General features: G+C 39.7%; 2 pseudogenes; both read left to right on the forward strand.

Moving 5' to 3' along the window:
- Positions 1-6,673: 6,673 nt before the first annotated feature.
- On the forward strand, positions 6,674-7,743 carry LOC146460068 (uncharacterized; annotated as a pseudogene).
- A 1,865-nt stretch (positions 7,744-9,608) lies between these two features.
- On the forward strand, positions 9,609-10,819 carry LOC146460069 (uncharacterized; annotated as a pseudogene).
- The last annotated feature ends 3,544 nt before the right edge of the window (positions 10,820-14,363 follow it).

Here is a 14,363-nt window from a genome sequence, read left to right on the forward strand (position 1 = left end):
ATGCAAGAAAAATAGTAGTTAACTGCAATGGAGCATATATATTTATAATTATGCTTATTTCTAAAAATAATGATGAAAAAACGCCAGAGAATAAAGTGTGGTGTTTTAAAAGAAAATACCCTTTCACCGATTTGTTTTTCTTACGTTTGTATTGGCATTTATCACTCTTTCAATTTTATTCTTTAATTTCGCACAAATGTTAAGATTATAATCTTTCCTAAAGAACTAGTTTAATTATCAGCAGACGTAAGTTATATTAGCCTTACCTAGTAATAGATGACTGTAAGTAAGAACCCTGTAGGCTTTCCCACCCTTCCTTCATGCAGAGGGTTCTCTAAACTGCAGAGATCTAGATGTATTGATTGCTGTTGGGGTGCAAGAGATCTCAAAGCCAACTTAGGAAGTCAAGGGAAAATATACATTGTTCCGAACCAGAAGTTACTTTCCACAAAACCTACTCAAGAGAGTGAAAATTCTACTTTGAAGGATGAATGCTAAATTTGTCAAAAGCAAATTCTCATTCGAGAGCTGAGAGAACATCTATGGGACTGTAAGGATGAATCCCCAAGTGTCTGATGAAGGTGACGATAGTTTAATGTACTCTGCATTTAATACTTCTAGAAACCAAGGAGACATAATTTCACCTTCAACAACATCAACCATTACAGAGTCACTACTTTTCCCTCTCACGACACAATCTGAATCACAACGCAGCAACAGCATTACTTCAACAGCTGCAGCAACTGCTTTGATTGACTTAACCAGTAAAACTTCACTGCTCGCCACGTCATCAACAAGCAACTCAGATTATGATGATGATGATAATAATAATAATAATAATAATAATAATAATAATAGCTTTATTGGTTCATCCAATCAAAATGGGTTTCCACATACCAATTACAATAATATCTAATATAAACAATTAAAATCTAAAATAAACATTTTGAAAGTGATAAAACATTACAACATTTTTTAAAAACTTAAAATACGCATAATTACACCTATTGAGTGTCAATGGATAAAATTTTCGTCAAGGCCACGTCCTTTAATCCCGTTCTCAAAAACATCAAATGACTCTATGTTTGCTAAACTGTCTGGAAGGTCATTCCAGAGCTGAGCAGCCCTATGATGACAAAATAACAGTGAATGAGGTGATTGAAAAGACTGTACAATACTGCCGCAAAAATAATATAAATGATCCACTGGGAGAGCACTTGAAGTTGCGTTTGCCCATGTGGAACACACTGGAGAGACAAACTTATGTTCGCAGTCTATTGCAATACAACTTGAACTGAAAGTAAACGTCAGTTGTCACTATTACACAAGTTTTCAATAAGTGCCTGCACCATTTACTGTCCTGAGTGAAAATCAGTTCCACTCAACGGATCTGGAATTTTCTGGAAATTTTGTCATTGTCTTGAGTGTCTTTTGTTTCCGCTCAATTTAATAGCACCCCAGTATCACTCCAAGTGATACCGCTTTGCCTTTTTTTATGTCCTATTTTTATCTATGCAAGCTTTAGCAATGCTAGCTGTAACATCCCTTCGCACACTATTTGAAAGATGCCTCCTTTCATGGTGTTGTCACTTGAAATTCTATTTCTCATTTTCCAACATCTTCGGATTGAAAGCCGAATACCCCTGAGGCTAGTTTGCAAAAGTTGGAACATGCCACTCTTCCATCCTGTGGTATTCCGCCGCTTAAAGTTTTCGCATTTCAGGCTTGCGAACCTTGGTTAGAAGGTTATGTTGAAACTCATCAAGTTTTTTCCGTACGTGTTTAGGCTTTGGGATATTTGGAAGAAGTCTGTTGGACACATTGCACAATAGCAAGTTAAATAGACTTAAGAACTTGTCACTTATTCATACAACGTCACAGGATTCAGTTGTGATCACCATATTACAAGGGACAGAATGCTTACAACACTTGCACTTTGTTGAACTTACCATGACATGGTAGTGACCAACATTTTGAAATGTGCAGCCCACTTGTTTCAATATTTTACTTTTCCGGAATTATGGATGCAACGAACAGTGGACATGATTTTGGATTGCTGCATTATTTTGGAATTTATTCCTATTCAGCACTCAGTTATACGTCAACACTTTGCATGCAATTTTGCACAGAACAAAATGTGCAAACTTTAAGAAAGTAGCGATAACTGTGAAATTGATGATTTCCTCTTCCGTCTCGTGGAAGATATGGACGCAGCCAAAGCAAGTCCAACTCTGTGCTGATGTGACACTAAAATAACCGAACTCCAAAAAGCTCTGTTCACGAATTTAAATATCCCAGTATGCAATTGTAGAGTGAGGTTTGTTGCTGTTGTATAATTACATTGTATGTATTACAATCTTGTATCCAAGAAGTAGGTATGACAAGTGCATGAGCTGAATTTTCATCTTAAGCACAAAATAACCCTCCAATATCAACAGCCTTTTTTATTGCCCTGTATATTATTGCTTGCCTGAAGATCGTATCTGGCCCGACCAAATCGATCAATTTTAATTTGGTTGTGTTTTCAGTAGGACAGTTTTGGATAGATGAAGGCAGAAAAGTCGGCAAATACAGTGAAAACACCTTGCCTTGGTTTTAGCCAGTTAAAAATGTTAGCGCCTTTCACGAGAAAAAAACGGGAATTATCTTGTCGTTCTTACCAGAAATTCACTCAAAGTAGTGCCAACTCGCGACATGGTATATTACAGCAAGGAGCCCAAAAGTGTGACCACTTTTTAATTTATTCATATTCCTTCATGCGTGCAGACTTATCCAATCAGAAGTCGAATATGGCTTTTCTTGGCTTCTGATTGTATAGCGCACAAAAGAATGTGAATAAATTAAAAGTGGTCACACTTTTCTGCTCCTTGCTGTAAACTTGACGTGATAAATGTTGCTGCCAATCACATTGAGCGCAGTGACAGATGCGTGCCAAATAATCTGGTAACACTATTTGCCAGACGCTCACTTCATGATTCAGTTTGCAAAAGAGAACTTTCAAAATGGCATACAACTTCAACAATCCTTCACATTCCTTTCAATTTCCTTTTTTTTCCGGTGTCGTTAGATTCTCCCTGGTCAGGACCCTACCTATTTCATGATGTCGACGTGCATTATCATTACCCACATTATGGACAGCTGAAAATCCCGGATAAATTTCACAGTGAAAGCAGATGTGTTTAACATAACGCAGGGTGAAATTAAAGTTGTTGCATGGAATTAAATTCTGCTTAGTGTGCATGTGCAATGTAGATGGTACTCAGCATCTGTGGCCGCTCGTGTGCATCACAAATTGGTCTTCATTCCCACATGAGGACCCACCTTGGCAAATGACTTGTCTGCCTACTCATCTGTCATATCGACAGGAGAAGCCATTCATTCAATGGACTGCCATATAATCCTCAGAAACCTTGAAAATTTGATCAAGGTACCGAAACAGTACAAGTGTGTTTTTTAAGTAAACTATTTTTCCTCTCTATACGATTGCCTTATCGATTAATTTATAATATTTTATTGATTTGGTTGGTGAACTGTCATATAACATCGTTAGAAATACGTTACTTTAATGGGCATAAACAGAACATTTCTCCACTCCTTGATTAAAATCTTTTATTGTATCTTGACTAAAGTTATACGATGTACAGGTATTGTTAAAAACATGTCGAAGATGGGCATGGAATCAGCCATCAGTTATTAATATTACATAATGCCTAACCTCAAATGGAATTTCTTGCCTATTTAATTTGTCACCAAATTTTGAGTGTAACACATGTAACGTAAAACTGTATCTCTTCCAGGCATTAGTTTCCTTTATATAAGGATCTTAATGATTGTCTTAAAATCTGTAATTAACCCAATTCGGTCAACAGCGTTCGGGTGGGGCATGCCACCCTTCAGGAGGCTTGTGGTCTTTTTTCTCGTGCCCTCACCTTTGCTAGAGCTTGATAATTGAAAGAATCGTGGAAAATTAATTAGTTTGACGTATGTTATATTTAATCATAAATCTGCCATCTCCCATGGCCAAAATTTATCCCAATACTTGGCTTGTTCGCATGTATTTTTTGCAGTGCTTTTTGCAAACAAAGTTCGACTGTTGACCAGAAATTTGACTTACAAATAACCTCTTAGTGGGACTGATCCAATTGTAATTGGGAAAGGAGACATAAAACCTGACGATGTGTTTTGTAATGCTTCATAACAAACTGCTTTGCGAATGTTTCTGACACAATTTTCCAACACATGGGTTTTTTTCCCTCTAACTTGTTACCAATATCATCCAGTTCTTTCCTGGTGAGCGCCTCTGGTTTCTTTTTCCCACGCTGTGATCTTTGATTCTTGCTTTCTTCTTTGGATGCATTGCTCGAATTGGCACTTTTACCTTTGGCGAGGCAAGCACTCCTCCCCTGTTTGCCACCAGAGCACTCTTTTCCTTTTTTGTTTCTTATTTGTAAACTTCTTTCCTCTCCTGCTGCCTGCTGATGTAGAGGGTTCCCGAACATAATCACTGTCCATGCTGCTTTTGCTACAGACGTGCGATTAAGAAATATTACCTGAATGGCAGCCGGTTTCAGACTCAACTTCTTTGCTAAAATCTGACATGCCCACCAGTGAGCTTAGAAGTACTTAGAAGTACCTCCTTAGAAGTACTTTCTTGGTGGAATTATCATGCCTGATACCAAATTTATGATGTCTAAATTAAACAATAACTAATTTAAAGTTCTTACCAAACTTAAAAATAAATCAATAAAAAAATTCAGTCGCATTAATGCATTTGGCTATGGCTATGGCCATTTTGGCATGGGAAAAAAATTACCAAATTTGGTTTTGTGACTTTCTAAGTAGACAAACCCTGGTCCTGCTAGTTACTTTGCACCGTTTGTTTGCTTGTTTTTTGGGGGGCATGAGTGAATTTTTTAAAGTTAAGTTTATTGCAGTGAAAATGGAGGCCCTTATTGGTCGAGTTTGCGGTTATGACGCTAAAGACTGAAAGAGTGACAATAAAAGAGTGACACTGAAATTGTTCCACTATTGTCATGTGATAAGGACATCAACAGTCACAAGTCTCTGTATAAATTTAAAGGGCCTGAAGATGAGGTTGAACTGCTTTTATGTTGAGCAGCTAAGTTTACAAAGAGCAAAAGCTTGAGCTGCATGATGATATGTCCAAACCACAAATCAAAACTAGGAATAGGTTGGAGCAGAGGATCCAGCACTGTCTTACTTGTTCTAAAAATTAGATAAATGGAGGAGAGCAGTGCGTATCAAATTTGAGGCCAAAACCATGTCGCCAGTATGTGACATGATGACTGGTTTATAAATTAGGCAAGGAAAGGAAGGTATAACAGTAACTTGAGGGGATATTAGATATTACGGGCTGGTTTTATACCAATCTCCTCCCACGCGCTCGCTTCCCACCCCACTCCTACGCCAGTCCATAAATAGTAACATTGACCAGTCCCTAAGTGTCGCCTATCACATTGGAAACAGAGCACTCTTTCACATTTCAGACTGCATTTACTTATAGCCAATATGAATGATTCTGCACCTCCCTTTTGTTACATCTGTATGAACAGAGCACCATATCCTGTTACTAGCACCATCCACCCATCAAGAACAGCACTGTTACCTGCAGGGATAAGTTATCACCGATCAATTAACCAACCACTGATGTGCTGTTATCACCTTGCACAAGCTGTTTAGATGAGGTAAAATTTTCTTTCGAGTCTTGGTGAACAGACTAGCATAGATAATAATTAAGTAAGAAAAATAAAGGTCCAAAAAGCTGTTGTAACTAAGAATAGTAGTAGCCTGCAATCAGTGGTAAATACATACTAGGGTTTAGCAAAGATGAAGAAGGTATGAAAAGACAAAATTCCTTATAGCGCGGACACTTCAACCGTGAACGTTTAAGACTTTTTTTCAAATGCTGGCCTATCAGCAACGTTCTAAAAAACAATCAATCTAACATTTTTTTACAATGTCCAATCATGAGACAGGTACATGGCGCGCAAGATTTATTTTTGACAACGATTCCACGAAAAAAATATAAGATAGCCTATGGAGCAGCAAATTTCGCCAGTAAGAAAAATGTCTTTATCTAGATTCACTTTCTTGTGTTTCTTGAATAAGTGTGATTATTTTGGCGGGGCAAGAAATAACTTACAACAATTTGGTCTCAAGTTCTAGGTGAATGTAATGTCAGAATGAATAATCAAAATGGAATGTATGACAATGGAAGAAGTTTCCCACTAGGTAATATATCAAACACGAGGAAGAGTGTTTCATCAGATATTCAAACACTGAGAAGTAGGTTGAAAAAAACGAGGCGAAGCCAAGTTTTTTTAAACGACTTCGAGGTGTTTCTGGATATCTGATGAAACACACTTTCGAGTGTTTGATATGGCTTCTCAAATGATCAATAATTCTTGGAGAAATTTAAGGCTAAAGTTGGCAAAATTTTATGGTTATCAGGATCACATATCCAAACCACGGTCACGGTAGTGATTCTCTTTTACGTATAATGCTCTGCCCTGCAGGATTCAGATTGCATTCTCTCACGGCTAGTCACCAGGTCATCACGGTTCAAAGATCTTTGTTATGTAAATCACATCATATAAAAGGCGCCATGTGGTCTTACGAGTTGCCTTTTTTTCGCGTGCAAAGCCAGGGCATCATGTCTGCTGACGGTGTGTCTATTGTTCATGTCCAAGAATCGACTAGTAGACGTGATGAAAAAGTCAAAGATCAAACTCTGGTTGCGACCAGGTTTAAAGCTTTCGAGTCTAAACTCGATACTTTGACGAGCTCGATGCTTAAAGTGTCGGATACTTTGTCGCTACTTGCTAGCGCTCATCCGCATATGGCTCTCAACGTTAGCCCTGAGGAAGAGGATGCTCTCCTTGCCGAAAGTGAATTTGACCCTACCGAGGGCATTCTCCCAAAAGATAGCGGCCTCGAATTGGGCGAGTTGCCTTACAAGGACCTGTTTAAAGACATTGAGGACGGCAGACAGAGGGTGAACGAAGGTGTCGCTAAACCTGTCGACAGTGCTTGCACGAAAAAGCCTGCTAAAGAGCAGTTTGCTTCAATTCAGAAGAAATACCTTCGTCCAGAAAACTGTGAGTTTCTCAAAACTCCTCGGGTGAATCCTGAGTTATGGGATGATTTACAAGACAAGACAAAACACCGCAAGTGTTCCTTCCAGGCGTTCCAGAAGAATTTGATTAAAGGAATTACGCCGGTGGTGCAATTAGCAAGTAAAGTTGTTGATGCCAAAAAACGTAAGGAGGATTCTATTGCCTTAAATGATGTTTATGATCTTACCATTGATGCTCTTAGCTTTCTGGGTAATTCTGTTTATGAATTCTCCATGAAGCGGAGGGAATTGTTAAAGTCTGAGGTGGCTCCGGCGTACAAGTCGTTGTGTCACAAGTTCCAACCTATTACTACATTACTGTTTGGCGACAAATTGCCTCAGAGTATTCGCAACATTTCACAAGTTAAGCGAATAGCAGCCAAAAGCTTTAGTCGTGAACGACATAAGACGAGCTCTTCGTCGTCTGTTAATGCTAACTTCAAGAAACCTCGTGTCCAAACGAGCAATCACCGTCAATTTGCAAATTATGGCAGGAGCAATTTAAACTTCAAGCGCCATTACAATACCGCAAGCCTCCTTCTCAGAGAAGCCAATCACCCCCTCGTCAAGCTCCGAAGAGCTCCAGTACAACGTCCAGACAGCAGTGAACTCGCAACTCCTAAACGCCTATCCTAAGGTAGGTGGCGGTTTGGCGAGGTTTCCTCTTTCTTGGAGTAATCTTATATCCGATAGTTGGGTTTTACAAGCCGTGAGCGGCTATAAGATTGAGATTGTTTGTGAACCAAATCGAGTTCAGAAGCCAAACAAGATTGTTTTTTCTGAAGAAGAAAAGCAATTAATTGACCTTGAAGTTCACAAGATGTTTCAAAAAGGTGCTATTAGGCATGCTTTGTTTGCTCCAAAACAGTTCATTTCTAATTTGTTTGTTATTCCTTATGTCGTTCATCCCGTAATTAATTCGAAACCTCTCAATGAGTTTGTTCGATATCACCATTTCAAGATGGAGGGTTTGAACTCTCTCCTGGACCTTCTCTCGGGTGCAGAGTATTTTACTACAATTGATCTTAAGGATGCTTATTTTACCATTCCGATACATCCGGATCATTACAAGTATTTGAGATTCAAGTGGAGCTAGACTCTTTATGAATTCATTTGTTTGCCCTTTGGGCTTTCTTCTGCCCCTAGAGTATTTACCAAAGTCTTAAAGCCTTTTGTTGGGGCAGTTTGTAACAAGGGAATAAGACTGGTCATCTATCTCGATGATATGGCCATTATTAGTTCATCTCGTGAACTTTCTTTAGAGGAATCAGCCATTGTTATTCAAATTCTTGAATCTTTTGGATTTATTATCATTAAAGAGAAATCCGTTCTTATTCCTTCTCAGAAGATTGAATTCCTCAGTTATGTAATTGACTCCGTGGAGATGACTATTTCTCTTCCAGAAAGGAAGATTAATAAGTTAAAAGAGCAAGCTTTGTCTTTGTAGGAAAAACCCCAATGTTCTATTCGAGAGCTGGCCCATGTTATTAGATTGTTTCCTCTTTTCTGGCCATTAAGCCTGCAAGGCTTTATTACCGTGAGTTCGAAGTATGTAAATTAGAAGCTTGGAGTAATAATGATGGGGACTATAATTCATTTGTTCAATTGTCTCAATCTGCCAGAGATTGTTTACATTGGTTTGCTTCAAGCAGCCATTTATATAATGGGACTTGCTTTAAGAAGCCTTCGACAGTTGTTACCTTGACTACTGATGCATCCCTCTAAGGCTGGGGGTGGTCTGTGATGGAGTTTCAACAAGTGGTCTGTGGTCCTCAGAGGAGCAAACTATGCATATTAATTGGCTTGAACTTTCTGCCATTCGTTTTGGTGTGGAATGTTTTGTTCATTCACATAACTGCCTCATTAAGGTTTTTTGTGATAATAGCACTGCTGTGGCATATATTAACAATTTAGGGGGCATGGTTCCTAGTCTCCATGCAATTTCAAAATCCATTTGGGAATGGTGCCTTGAGCTTCATTGTTCGTTAGAGGCTTATCATATTCCAGGCAGTTCAAATGTGCTGGCAGATTCTCTTTCTCGAAAATCTAATCGGAGTCTTGAGTGGAAACTCCACCCCACTGTATTTATGTGGGTCACACAGTCATTTTTTTGTTAGAGACATAGATCTGTTTGCTTCGCGTCTCAATTTTCAGACCAAAGTTTATGTATCTTAGTCTCCAGACCCAGGTGCCTGGGCTGTTGATGCTTTTTCATTTTGTTGGAAGGATTTCAAGCCTTATATTTTTCCTCCTTTCAGTCTTTAAGGCAGAGTTCTATTGAAACTACAAAAGGAGGAAGTCTCCGATGCTATAATTATAGCACCTTGGTGGCCAACTGCTCATTGGTATACACAGCTTCTGCAACTATTAGTTCAGCGTCCAGTCCTTCTACCTCAGTGGGACAGGCTCCTAGCATTGCCTCAGGAGGAGATTCTGCACCCTCTCTAGGATGTAATGCGCCTAGCAGCGTGGCATGTATCCTCGGGCAGCCGACTATGTGCTCAAGTCTTGGCGTCCAGGAGCAGAAAAGCAATATTCGGCGGCTTGGAAATGTTTTTGTTGCTAGTGTGATAAGAAACAGAGAAATCTTCTTCAAGCAGATCTAGTGACAGTTTGTGATTTCCTTACGGAACAGTTTGAGGACCATAATAAGTCATATAGTACCATTAATTCTTACAGATCTGCATTGCCTTCCATGTTATTACTTGTGGATGGTTATGCCTTAGGCAAACATCCTATTATTGTTCGTTTACTCAAGGGGATGTTTCATGTACGACCAGCTGAGCCTAGGTATAGTTTTACCTGGGATGTCAATATTTTGTTGAAATATCTGGAGGCATGGTTTCCTCTTTCTGGCTTAGATACAAAGCAACTTACACTCAAAACAGCTGCTTTAGTTGCGTTAGTCTCTGCTCAGAGAAGTCAAACATTGTCAGCTTTGAGTATTGACTTTATGTACTCATCTGCCTCTGGCACCCAGTTTGTAGTTAAAAGTCTTTTGAAATCATCCAAACCTGGGAAGTCTTCTATTGTAGTTTCATTACCAGCTTTTCCAGAGAATGAAAAGCTTTGTGTTCATTCAACATTGTCACATTATATAGTAAGAACTGCCAGTGTAAGACAGTCACTTAATACGTCACAAGTTTTTGTTTCTTGTGGCAAATCTTATCAGGTTATTTCATCTTCTACTTTTTCAAGATGGCTTAAAATTGTATTGTCATTAGCTGGGATAGACACCAGTATCTTTAAAGGCCACAGTTCTAGAGGAGCTTCAACCTTGAAAGCAGTCAGTTTGGGAGTACCTTTAGATGTTGTTTTGAAGACTGCTGATTGGAAAAATGCTGGCACCTTTGCCAAGTTTTATGAAAGAGCAACTTCGCCAGTGGGCTCTTTTGCTCAGGTTGTTCTTGCACAGTAGTGGTTAGACTTGTTATATTGCTGTAATTTGAATAAAGTCGACAGTGTGGAAACATTGTTTGTTGCTTTTACTGCGCTCGGGAGTCTGCTTTGAATTATGCAATCTGAATCCCGCAGGGCGGAGCATTATACGAAAGAGAATATAAAATTAGACAAAGGTTACTTACCTGCAGGATAATTGTGATTCTCTGAGTATAATGCGTAGCACCAGGGATTCAGATCCCTCCCTTTTATTTACAGCCCACCCTACAGGGTGCCTCTTGCGCATCCTTTGTTTTAATTGCCTGCTCAAAAGACAACTCGTAAGACCACATGGCGCCTTTTATATGATGTGATTTGCATAACAAAGATCTTTGATCTGGATGACCTGGTGACTAGCCGTGAAAGAATGCAATCTGAATCCCTAGTGCTACGCATTATACTCAGAGAATCACAATTATCCTGCAGGTAAGTAACCTTTGTCTAATTTTATATTTTCTTTGTTTTCTCTTGATGAATTATTAATGAGTTTGAGAATAAAATGATGAACGTCGACCGAGGAACAGTGGTTTTTATGGCACCAGAGATTCTTCTCAACAAGTTGCTGATATCTGGTGCTTCGATTCCTGATTTACTCCTTGCCGACATTTGGGCTCTGGGTATGATCTTCTTTTGTATGATTAACCCCAGCCTTAAATTTCCCTATTGCTCAGAAATCCGATCAGCAGGTTGTGTTAGTTCCCTGGAGAGACTGTTAAGACAGAAGAAATATCCCTTGCCTGATACAAATTATGAAGTTCAACGGGCTAGGGTGTGGTGTGGATTGGAGGAAGTTTACAGCAGGTGAGTTAACTTTGAACGCCATCATCAAATGCCCTTAGAGGAAGCAGCTAAGATTCTGAAACGAAGCAGTGACGGCCTTTCTGAAAACGTTGATGTAGTGCATTTCAAAGTTAATCAAGGTATAGCTACAGAATGTTTTGACCAATGAATGGCAGCTCGCCTCCTCAAGGCAACTGCTGAACATGACGATCTTGACGGCCCCGTACAACTAGAATCTGCTCCTGCAAAGGAGGCAACAAATGCTTGTGCATTCACCTCTGTAAAGATCGCAGATAGATTACTGGACGAACACAGAGCTGGAGGTGATTTTTTTGGCGCCTTGGCTAAGGTCATTGAAGATACCATTTGGAATTTACCCCAGCTGCGAAATGATAATGCCAGTGCAGAGATGGATCCTTCTGCTGTAGGCAGCAAGCGTCCCAGAAACGATAAAGAGCGGCTACCAATAAATCCACCATGTGGTGCTGAAAGCCATCAACCAGAAGTTTTTTATTTAGAAGATGCCAATGAATCCTATGACACACCCTCAAGCCCTCAAAGCCCACATGCTGCTGCTGCGTTCACATTGGGAAAGAAGACGATCGTTGTTGACATCAATAGTGGATCTACAGCACACGTTCTCGGTCATATTCAAATGGTACGAAGTATTTTCATAGTATTGTTTACGTTCAGATTTTTGATAGAGGCCTTTGATTTGATGACTGGTATACTTGTGCATTACCCATTCTGAATAGGATCCCCTTTGGTCAATTTTGTAAAGGTTTGTCATCGTAGCTAGTTTAGGATGCTGTTTAAGAAATTCAGTGGCTCCCTAATAGCGTTACACTGAACGAGTAGCGTATATTTTGTAAACAAAGGTTTCTTTAGTAGTGTTAACAGCAAAAAATGTTTTGAAATCAGTTTTGGCGAAATTCAACACGGCTTAGAACTCACTTTGGTTAAACAATGAGTGCGAGCTGAGCTTACTGGCTGCCTAAAATGCGAAGCCTCATCTCTCAGGTAGTGCGCGCGCTTTGATTTGTCTATTTTGTGGGCTGCATTCAAATGTACGGCCCACTAAATTTGAAAGTTTCCTTTCCCGTGCGCCCAATTAACCCCAGAGATATAATAAATTATAATATCTTACTAACCGTGTTTATCCTTACTGCAAAGTCCAGTCAAAACTCAGTCCGTTATTAACAGGCAAACCTCAAACTCGGATTGTAAAATGTTTTTATTTTCCTTAAAATACCTACATCACATAACTTGCCATGCTTATATCATGGAAATTTATTTTGATCTAACTTTACTTAATGTTACAAACGTCACCTTGTGCGAACTTAAGTGCCCATTGCAGAGAGTTACAGTACTGAGCCAAGTTGCTCGAAGCTTTGTTAGCGCTGACCGTTGGTTAACTGGTATTAAAATCTATAGGTTTTCATGGTATTTAACATGGGTTAGCGCTAACCATGCTTCAAGCAACTCGGCCCAGAATTTTTGGGATGTCCGCTGGAACAAACACAATAGTCGTTGCGGAGAGATTACGGCGTTTTGGTTGGTTGCACTTAAGCGCGCTCATTTTGTTTTTTGCAGGAAACTTCTCTTAGAAAGCATGCCACTAACGTTCCTAGAGAGTGCCCCAGTGTTGCTAAACGTCCCAGAGAAGAAGAACAGGATTATCTGAGTACCAACGCACCAGAAGCGCATTCTACTCGTCTTGAAGAGACATTTAGTAGCGAGTTCAGTGTGCATATTCCCAAAGTTGCCAATAGAGACTGTAGAGAAGACTTTACCGAGAGATCCACTACTAATTCGCCCAGAACAAGACTGTCTCGTGGAAGTAATTGACCTGGAGAGAGAGACTTCACATTTTGATGGACCAGTATGTAGCTACGTGTTGTGTCTTGTCTTGTTCCTTTTACTAGAAATTTGACCCCTTTTTTTTTTCATACACACAGGGTGATGGTGAAATCACGATCTCTGATTCTGGTGGTGAAGATGAACGGATTTTTCATCAAGGTGCACAGAAACCTTAACAAGCCGCTGCAAAACCAGGTTCGTCCAAGTACTTGAAACATACACACGGCGGTTTATCCAAAGCTCTTTGCTTTCTGACTTGTTTATGTAATTTCCAGTTGGGTTGTTGTGCGGGTTTAGATTCGTGCAAGGACTTACTCCATTATTCAATGTTTTGCAGAGTCAGAGGACAAACCTCCACAAGTTTCTTCTGGTTTTACAGTACCTAGCATAATATCAACATCCCCCTCTCTGCTCTACGGCGACGATAAAGCTTTGCCCATTTTCGAAGCTGGTAAGAAAGACGCTACACAATTAAGGAAGCAGTTAAAATATTGCTTGGGAAAACGAGAAAAAATGTAATAAAACCCCTCTTCAAGTTCGCAGAAACATGTCGTTTCTCATAGATGTCAGCAAACTAAGATCTTGGGAAGATGTCAAGAGCGATATGAATGGATTTTATCCCGTCACATTACGAGTGGCTATGTGGACAGTGGAAGTTGCTTCTACTAATCACGTGGAAATCATGGAGAAGAGGAAGCTAGAAATAGGTAGTAACAACGACTTCCATGTACAAGTCCACTCAAAAAAGAACAAAGCAGGTCTCTGTCGTTCTATATTTTTCCTCTTGGACAAGGGACAAGGAATTGTTAATTTGACTTGTTTGCTGCAGTGCCCATTAACAGATAAGGATTGCAAAAGGCTTCATTTTGATGTGCCCGCCCATGGAAACAGTAAGAGCGGTAAAAAGCCATTCTACCCGACCCAAAAGAGTTCTATGGAAGCGATTAAGAAATAACTTGCTTCAAGTTTGGCGTCTGTGGCCTTAAAGAATGTTTCAACTTCAGCAGGTGGTGTCTTAGCTGCTTGCGAACCTGGAGAGCTACCGAGGTCCAAGAAACAGCTTTACGATCTCAAACACAAAATGAAAAAAGTGGATCAAGTCGAAGAGCTCTTCTAGTACGCAAAACACCATGAGGAGCCAATCATACTT

The sequence above is a fragment of the Pavona decussata genome, unplaced genomic scaffold, assembly GCF_977016875.1.
Source record: "Pavona decussata unplaced genomic scaffold, jaPavDecu1.1 SCAFFOLD_215, whole genome shotgun sequence".
Lineage (NCBI taxonomy): Eukaryota > Metazoa > Cnidaria > Anthozoa > Scleractinia > Agariciidae > Pavona > Pavona decussata.